General features: G+C 30.9%; 1 pseudogene; it reads right to left on the bottom strand.

The window, feature by feature from the left end:
• Positions 1–2,449: 2,449 nt before the first annotated feature.
• LOC130945304 (phosphopantetheine adenylyltransferase-like) lies at positions 2,450–8,537 on the bottom strand (annotated as a pseudogene).
• Between the last annotated feature and the right edge of the window lie 988 nt (positions 8,538–9,525).

Genomic DNA, 9,525 nt, shown 5'->3' with positions numbered 1-9,525 from the left:
TAAAATAAAATAAATAAATCCAAACAAATATGATTTGGTAAAATAACATAAAGTACAACTAAATAAATTACCAAGACTCTGTTTATCTAATTCATATCCTCCATTAATGGCAGCTTACTTCTTCCTTTTTTAAATGTTTTTACCTCAGATTTAGTGTTAGATTCTGAAAATTCAGGTGGCAGATGTGGCATGTAAAAGTTATCTTCTGCAGATTCATATGAATCGGATGATTCACCATCAGCCCCAATGATTGGCGTTCGAGGTGTCTTCTTGCTAGTAAATCTTGTCACAGATTTTTTAGGTGACTTTGTTGAAGTGTTAAATTTAAAGCCACCAAATTTTTTTGTTGGTTTGGTGGTGGAATTTCTCTAAATAGTTTGTGTAGTTTTTATGTTTATTTTTTTTTGAGTTGGGAGAGTGGGTGTAATCGGATTTGGTTGAGATAATGGCTTAGTACTAATGGAATTTTTTTAGGAGCAATGGGATTCGACTGTGATAAGGGCATGCTGATAGTGGGTTGTGGTGTGAGCTGTGGTGTGGACTTGGGTATGGATTGTGGTATGGACTGTGGTGTGGGTTGGGGTGTTAGAGTCTCTTACTCAGGAGGGGGCACATAATTGACTTAGAATTATGTTGGTTTTCTTAACACAATTGTGTTGCTCTAAGTCATTCTTGTCACCTCCTCCACCAACACATCTATCATCATCAGACAGTTCCATATAATATATAAACTCAAGGACAGAGGGACCATGTTCAAAATAGATATGGATGACATTACCATTTTGACGGAAGAGGCTAACCATATCCCTTAGATCCTGGTCCAACTTCAACCTTCTCAAACCGTTCTCTAAACCATCTTTAGGGTCCAAGTACCAGCAAGCATCAGCTTTATCATAGCCCAACTCCTTGTAGTAACCAGTTATGACAAAAACATCCAGTTAATCTGCATCAACTCTAAGTTGTTCACCAGCGCGACTTGATGTGTATACAAATCTGCCATCAGAAACTTGGGTCTCGAACCTCCCTCCATGGTGAAAATAAGCCTCAGCCGATCACTCATATGAAAAAACACAACAAAATATACCAGAGTTCACCATTACATCAATTTCGAATTTTCAAAAAATGTTAAACAATCACATACTAACAAACCATTAACTAACAAACTGTTAACTATGCACTATCACATACATTTAACTTTGCAAGCCAGAATATCACAAGAAATTAGCACTATGGCCAAAATAGAAACCCTAAACCCTACAACACAACCACCAAAAAAATGAATAACATAGAATACATTCAAAAAAGTTAAATGCAAGTATCAGAATCATAACATATCATGTTAATCACCCAACTAACATCAACACAGTGAAAAAATAAAAATAAAAAACCTAAATCCTTACCGTTCATCGTAGCAAATGTTTGAGGCGGATAATGTTGACAGAGATGAAGAGTTTCGCTGATCAAATGAGGGGACAACGGACGACCGCACTGACTTGAAGAAGATGAAGAGGTGATGAGGGTGATGATAACGTATTGCAATTTTTGGTGGAAAGGTAATGGGAGGGGGGGACCATTTGAAAGATTTTTAATTGGGGAGAATAGATTATGGGAACAAATTAAACGACGTTGTTTAGTTAAGTGCCTGTACACCTCAGTGCCGTTAAAACGTCTCTTAATTTTTGGACCAACGAAATTTACGATTATGAGAGTGAATGACTTATTTGGTCATTTAAAAAATGGAGAATTAATCTAAAGCAAGTTGAAAATTTCAGGAACCAAATTAGACATTACCACAAAATAAAAAATAAAAAAAATTGTGAAATATAATTCTAAATTAGGATAAATTTGGATAATTGAAGTGTGTTTTTTTTTTCGTTTGATAGATTTTAGAGTCCAGTCTAACAAGAATATGCAGGAATGGACAAAATTTTACTTAGTTACCTAGCAAAATTGTTACGAAAAAATATGATAAAACTTTTCATCTAACAAAATAACGAACAATCCTTATCCTTAGTAAAATTTTAAAACCCAGTCATCTGACTCTTTGATTTTATCCGATGTGTCAACTCCTCTTTTCAGAGCAATGCTAGGGGGCCAACAATTTTTGTGATTGTTAGCCATCAACTAGCCATCAATGATGATTTGATGGTGTGAGATTGGTGTGAAATTTCATCCAATGGCTCACCTTCCTCTACTGGTTACATGCTGGCCAAAATTCAATAAAACTGCTGGTCCCCTAGACTTTTCCCTCTTTTATTCTAGCATTGGATATCTCCTGCCGGAATATGAGATCTCAATATGTAATATATTGTCAATACATTATCAAAAAATATTATCACATACTTATATTTGCAATTACTTTAAAGATAATAGAAAAATTAATTCTAGTACAGAAAAACCACTCAGTCAAAATGGGTAAAATCAACGTTCGCTTGAAATAAACCACCACATGATCTTTGCCTTTTATCTAATGTATAGTCACATTTCATTAAATAAATTCAATGATACAAATATTATCTGCAGAGAGAAAAGTTCTTCCTTCTCAAGGATTTGCGAGTTCCCCATTTTTCCCACTCCTAAAATGTTTCCTCCATTTTTTGAACTCTGATGAAACAACAACTTGCATGTTGCAATCATGGGTAATATAAACTACGCTTGAAAAATAATGTGTATAAGCTGAATAAATTTTTTGTTACTAAGTCTGTGATATTGTGCTTTGCTGGTTGACTTTTTCAGCCTCAAACATCCTTAACATTGATGAACTCAGGTTAACTTCACCTGAACCTCCAGAGACCAAATCTACAACTTCAATCTGCATAAGATTCACAGAAACAATTCCTAATATGTCATAGAAACGTTTCGACAAATTAGTTTCTTACTTTTCTATGTAAAAAAAAAAAAAAACAATAAACAGCTATACCTTAAACTGTGAAAGACCTCTTTCAGCTCTTTTTCTGTCTAATGCTAATCCTCCGAGCACGGTCTCTTTGCTGTATGAGAACCAACATGAGTCAGGTATCAAATAAATCAGTGCTGACAATTTGAAAGTCATAAAATCACTTTGTATACTACAATTATTAGAAACCCAAAAGAACTCACAAAATTGTGATAGTAATGAACTTGCTCGGGTCTCTATCAGAACAACATTCTAATGATCATAATCATCAAGATCCAGAAACAACAAATAAAACCGGCATAACACAAGCTTGCAGACTTCAAACCTTACAACCACAGCCTTCAAATCTGCATCCACGATAGAAGGGCCATAAGGATCTGTGATTGGTACAGCTTGCACTTCCAGTTCTGGCTTGATAGACTGCATGGTTTTGCATACCAATTTCAAATAAAAATTAATATAAGATTTTTTTTTTTCTTTCAAATAAATCTTAAATGATATGCAATTGATGGATGGATGCAAATTAGGACATCATTCATTTTCTTCCCATCCACCCTTAGAAACTAGTAATACAAAGACACACCACTTAAAATAGACATGCATATGTCAACAAAATAATAAAATAAGTTCATCCATCATGAAGAGGGTAAACTTTTCTTAGCTAATAATTATGCACGTTTAACAGGGGGCAGGGGGAGAAAAAGAAAAGTACATGAAATAGAGGAGATTACTTTTGATAAATTATATGTAAGAGCATAAGGAAAACATTGCCTTTGTACCTTTATGAAGATTTCAACATTGCGTATCCTTTCCTCAATAGGCTGTAACAGTTCAACAAACTGCAAAGTGGAAAAGGATCATATAAGGAAATTTCAAAACTAAAAGCAAAAGCAAAGCCTGAAGAGATGAGAGAAAGAGGCTATTTTGTAAGTAAAATCCATACACCAAAAATTATAACTTGGTAATAAGGTGATCTTTCATTTTATAGTTGAAATTACCAGTAACAAGCTCAGTTCTACAATGTTTAAATCAATGAGCTCCTATACAATTTAATAGATAAGATTTTGTAAACATAAAAATATAATTCTCAATTTTCAAAACTGAATTTTTCTTGTTTTAGCATTCAAGTCTCAACTAATGAATTATCATGTCCTGGAGGCTCTTCAACCATGACTTTTTGCAACACAAACCTTACCTGATTAAAATTAAAGACACAGCAGTGTGAAGCAAATAAAAAAAAATTCACATTTTCAATAGAACTAAGGATAAAAAGAATCCAATTCGCAACAAATCAGCCGGTTCAAAAAGTTAAATGTTATATCAAGGTTGCAAGAATCGAATCGGTCAATGACCGATATAGTGACTGGTTCAATGGTTTAATTGAAGTCGAACTGTAGTTGAATCGGTTTAATTAAATATACAATAAAATTATTAAAAATTCAATATATAATTTTAAATATTTAAATTCAATTATTTTTAAAATAATAAAATCTAAAATTTCACAATGACCCAAGGAAAAAGATTAATAGTCAAATTCGTCCCTAAAAGATTATTCATTTTTCAAATTAGTCATCAAATTTTTTTTTAGTCATATTAGTCTTTGAAAGATAAAACGTAAGTCAAATTGGTCCTTTCGTTAGTAAATAATGACGTGTCACGTTAAGTACCACGTCCACGTGACATGATGACATGATATGTTAATGTCACGTGTCACAAGATGATTGGTTGACGTGTCAGGTCTGTGACACTTAGTACACCATGTGTCACTTGACAGGTAAAAAAATTATTTATAATCAAAATAGTCACTGAAAGTTCAGACGTAAGTCATTTTCATCACTGAAATTTAAAAAATTAATCAAATTAGTCCTTATATGATTTTTTTCTTCATAATATTATATTTAAAATATTTTTTTGATAGTACTAATTTTAATATTATTTTTTAGACTTTAATAAACAAAATTCTTTTTACATAAAATAATAAAGATAATTAAATTATTATAAAATTATTTTGTCATTTGTATTTTAAAATTTTATATTTTTAAATTGTAATTTTTTTATAGTAAAATTTTTTTATTTAAACGAGTTTATCAAATTATTGTTGATTATATTTAAAAATTTAATATTTTGAATCTCACTAAATAATATAGTAGTTATTTTAAAATTAAAATCTTTTAAATTTATAAAATTATAATTTTTATTATTGTTTAATTTATATGGTAGAATTCAATAATTGCAAAACTAATTTGTGGGATCACTCATTGAATTTTACTATTTTAATATAGTTTTTTTTTAAATAACTATATTTATTTAGTGAGATTTAACAGATTAAAGCATTTAAAATAACTACTATATTTATTTCGTAAAATCCAAAATATTAAAATTTTTAGTATATAACTAGTAGTTATTTAGAAAAAAACTATATTAAAATATTAAGATTCAACAAGTGATCTCACAAATTGGTTTTTCAATTATTGAGTTCTACCATATAAATTACACAATAATAAAAATTATAATTTTAAAAATTTTAAAGATTTAAATTTTAAAATAACTAGTATATTATTTAGTGAGATTTAAAATATTAAATTTTTAAATATATTATCAACAATAATTTGATAAACTCATTTAAATAAAAAATTACTATAAAAAATTGCAATTTGAAAATATAAAATTTTAAAATACAAATGATAAAATAATTTTATAATAATTTAATTATTCTTATTATTTTATATAAAGAGAATTTTGTTTATTAAAGTCTAAAAAATAATATTAAAATTAGTACTATAAAAAAAGATTTCAAATTTAATATTATGAAAAAAAATAAAAAAAATTATATAAGGACTAATTTGATTAATTTTAAAATTTTAGGGATGAAAATGACTTACGTCTGGATTTTCAGAGATTATTTTGATTATAAATAACTTTTTTACATGTCAAGTGACACGTGGTGTGCTAGGTGTTATTGATCTGACACGTCAACCAATCATCTTGTGACACGTGGCATTAAACTACCACGTCATCATGCCATGTGGCACTTAACATTATACGTCGTCATCTAACTAACCGAATGACCAATTTGACTAAAAAAATCTTTTGAGGACTAATTTAAAAAATGAGTAATTTTTCAGGAACGAATTTGACTATTAACCCTAGGGGTGGTAAAGTGGGCCGGCCCGCCTCGCCAACTAAGATGGCTTCAAAATGCTAGTCTGTCCCGCTTTATGGCGGATTGGTGGATCGGCGGGCTAGCCCGCTTGACTTTTTTTTTAAACAATAAAATTCATTTAAATTAACCAAAAAATAATAATTAAAAAATTAAATACAAATAAAAAATAGTCAATTTATAATATAATCTTTTTCACTATCTTTTTTTTTATTTTTAACTTCAATAAAATTGTTCAAAATAATATGAGTCAATAGAATCATCTTTATTTTAAAAAATAAGTCACAAAATTTGGACAAATATACGAAATTATAAAATAAAATAAATGAAGTTAATAACTAAAAGAAGAATAAAAACATAAACAAAAAAAAGTGTTTGAAAATTCTATAATTATTAATTTTATAATAGTAATCACTCTTTTATTTAGTAAAAAAAAATAAATAAAAATCTGTGGCCCGGCGGACCGGCCCGCCCCGCCCCGCCCTGCCAAAATCTGCCAATTTGGCGGTGTGAAATTTGACGAATTTTTTTAATTTGGCGGGCTCCAAATTCTAACCCAACCCGCCTTTTTTAGCGGATTTAATGGATCGGCCGGACGGGTTCAACCTATTTTGCCACCCCTAATTAACCCCAAGAAAAACAAATCTATAAATCACTTATTTTACTATCAATAGAAAACAAATAAGAAACAATAAATCACTCATAAAAAAATCACCTCCTGGATTCCACAAGAAGGGAACGCTGTTCTAAAGTATCAGAACTAGTATCTACTTCAATAGCTATATAGCTGCAGCCAGTGAAAGAAGCCCACATCATAACCACATACACATAGCTAATAAGAATTAACAACAATGCATTCAAGACATAATTGATAACCAAAGAACCAAGTGCAAACAAATTAAGTTGTATTATTTTAAAATTAACTTATTCTTCCGTCAGCCGTACATAATCACTTAAATTCTACATAAGACACGCACATAGAGCAAATAAAGATCAAATTTTACCATTTTCACTTCTACAAAGTTGATAAGTCACCTGGAAAAAAAATTGCTTGTGAAACAAAAGGAATATACGCTGTTTTTCTCTCAACTGTAAGACATTGTGCCTTCTAAAATTCTTTCAGCACGGCTTGAAAATATTTTGCGAGTTTGGCATCTACTACCTTCTTGCTTACTTGCAAACAAAAATTTGGAAATTAAAGGCAAGTTCATGGCTCGATCACAGGCTCGACAACGATGGACGTGATGAGGACAGAGACGACGACGACAGGTTCGGGCTCAACGACGACGATAGAGACGGCGATAGGGACAGAGACGCCAACAGCAGTTCCGAACCGACCTTCTGGCGACGCGACAAAAAGAGCAGACCTTCGAGTTGTCACCGTCGACGCCAATAGCGGTGGGAGCTGATGGTGGCTATTTTGCTTCGGTGACTTCCTCTGATAGGGTTAAGGTTTTTCGGAAGGGGATTTTGAATTTGAGAGAGAAAAAAAGAGGGAGGGGTGTTGTGTGTTCTGCTTGAGCTGATTTTGTTTTTTGTTTTTTTTTTTGGATAAAACGGCGCCATTTTAGAGGGTGGGGTAGTGAACCAGAGGTTTAAGAAACCAGGTCAGTTTTGTCAATTTATTGATTAACTATTAATTTGACCGATTTTTTTCATCATATTTTTAAGAACAATTTTAAAGATCAACTGAATAGACTAAAAGACTGGTTTTTAGTTAATCTGATTGAACTCACTGGTTTAATTTTCAGAACATTATGTTATATCAACACATCCAAATCAAGAACTGGTTGAACTATAATACTAAAAAAAGAAAGTCTAGGGAGTCAGTAATTTTATTAAAATTTGGCCAGCACTTAACCAGCAAAAGAAAAATGAATAATCCTACACCATTAGATATAATCTTACACTATTAAAAATACTAATAATAGCTCATTTATAACTGCAAATCATAAAATTTGCTGGCCTCCTAGCACTCTTTTATTAAAAAATAGTAATTCACAGGTCACAATATGATGGGACCTGGGCTACACAGCTTAAAACATAAAATTGAAGATTTAATTATACTACTGTGCGAGTACATGAAAAATCCAATTTTAGACATTGACACAAATAAACAAATAAGTTTACTTTCTCTTCTCAGCACAGAGAAAGAAGCTAATCAATTTTGAGTGAGAGTAATATTATGATATATGTAAAATGAAAAAAAAGGTCTAACCTGCTTCTTTACGAGCATAGGTCTATCGCAAACTCCAATCACAATCCAGTGTCTTGCCAACTATGCTAAAGCCTGCTAAAAAAAAGTTTCAACATTTCGTATTACATAGATACATAAACTGAAAATTTCTAAATAAGACAGAGAGAAAGGCGGGGGCCATCGTCCAATCGGTCAAAGGTGTCGCCATTGACGACAGCTTGGTAAGTGTTGGGCGGAGAAAGGGTGGGAACCAGCATGGGATCATCTTGATAGGCCAATGGAATAGTTCAAATCAAGAAAAGGTGAACACATTCATGCACCATTTTCGCTGATTTCATAACACAACTATTTTTAGTTCCAGTGTCACTTACTGTCACCACTGCTTTTCTTCTGCTGTAGGTTCAACATAACAGCAGAGGCGTCTCCTCCATGACGTACGATTCAAAAACAACAGTCTAGATCTTCCGTTAGGTTGGTAATTCCTTAGGCCGTCAAAGGAACTAGCATAGTGGTTGGTGAGAATACTATAAGTGCGACTACATGTGTGCCAATTATAATATTAGTATGGAAAATTTTACCTGACCAACAAATATTATCATTTTTATCGGTATTTAGCCAACAATAATTTATATTTATATTTATAGACGTTTTGTACACAAAGAAGCATATAATTTATATTTATATTTACTAGAATTTTGCACACATAAATCAATACAGTTTGCACTCACGTTTTTCAGAGTTTGCACATATGTTTAGTAAAATTTATTTGTTCAAGATAATTTAATGTTTGTGTTGACCAAATAATGATAAAAAGAACTAAAATTTGATGAATTCCAAGAGTTTCTCTATTATTATATTAAGGAGAAATTCCACCAAATTTTCATTATAATTGTTTAAAGACATATTTGGTTCATAAAAAATTTAAAAAATTACACTTCGTGAAGGTAGTTGATTATAGGTAAAATTCTGTCAAAATTTCAACAGAATTTAAAAAGATACGGTGGCTGTTTGTTTTAATATATGCTTGTCATTGTTTAAACAGTGAAAATTGACAATTTGTTGGTGGAGATATCTGAATTAAGAAAATATTATGCTAAATTTCGTTAAAATTATTCAAAGATATATTTGATATGTAAAAGTTAAAAATTATATTTGGTGAAGGTTGTTAACTATAGTTAAAATTTCTATTGAAATTTCAAAAAAATTAATATTAAATTGTATTGTTTGTTGAATTCTAGATTGTTTATAGTAAAATAATTCTAAGTCATTGTT

Source organism: Arachis stenosperma, chromosome 8, assembly GCF_014773155.1.
Source record: "Arachis stenosperma cultivar V10309 chromosome 8, arast.V10309.gnm1.PFL2, whole genome shotgun sequence".
Classification (NCBI taxonomy): Eukaryota; Viridiplantae; Streptophyta; class Magnoliopsida; order Fabales; family Fabaceae; genus Arachis; species Arachis stenosperma.
The sequence above is the reverse complement of the archived record's forward strand: the minus strand, read 5'-3'. Positions and strand labels throughout refer to the sequence as shown.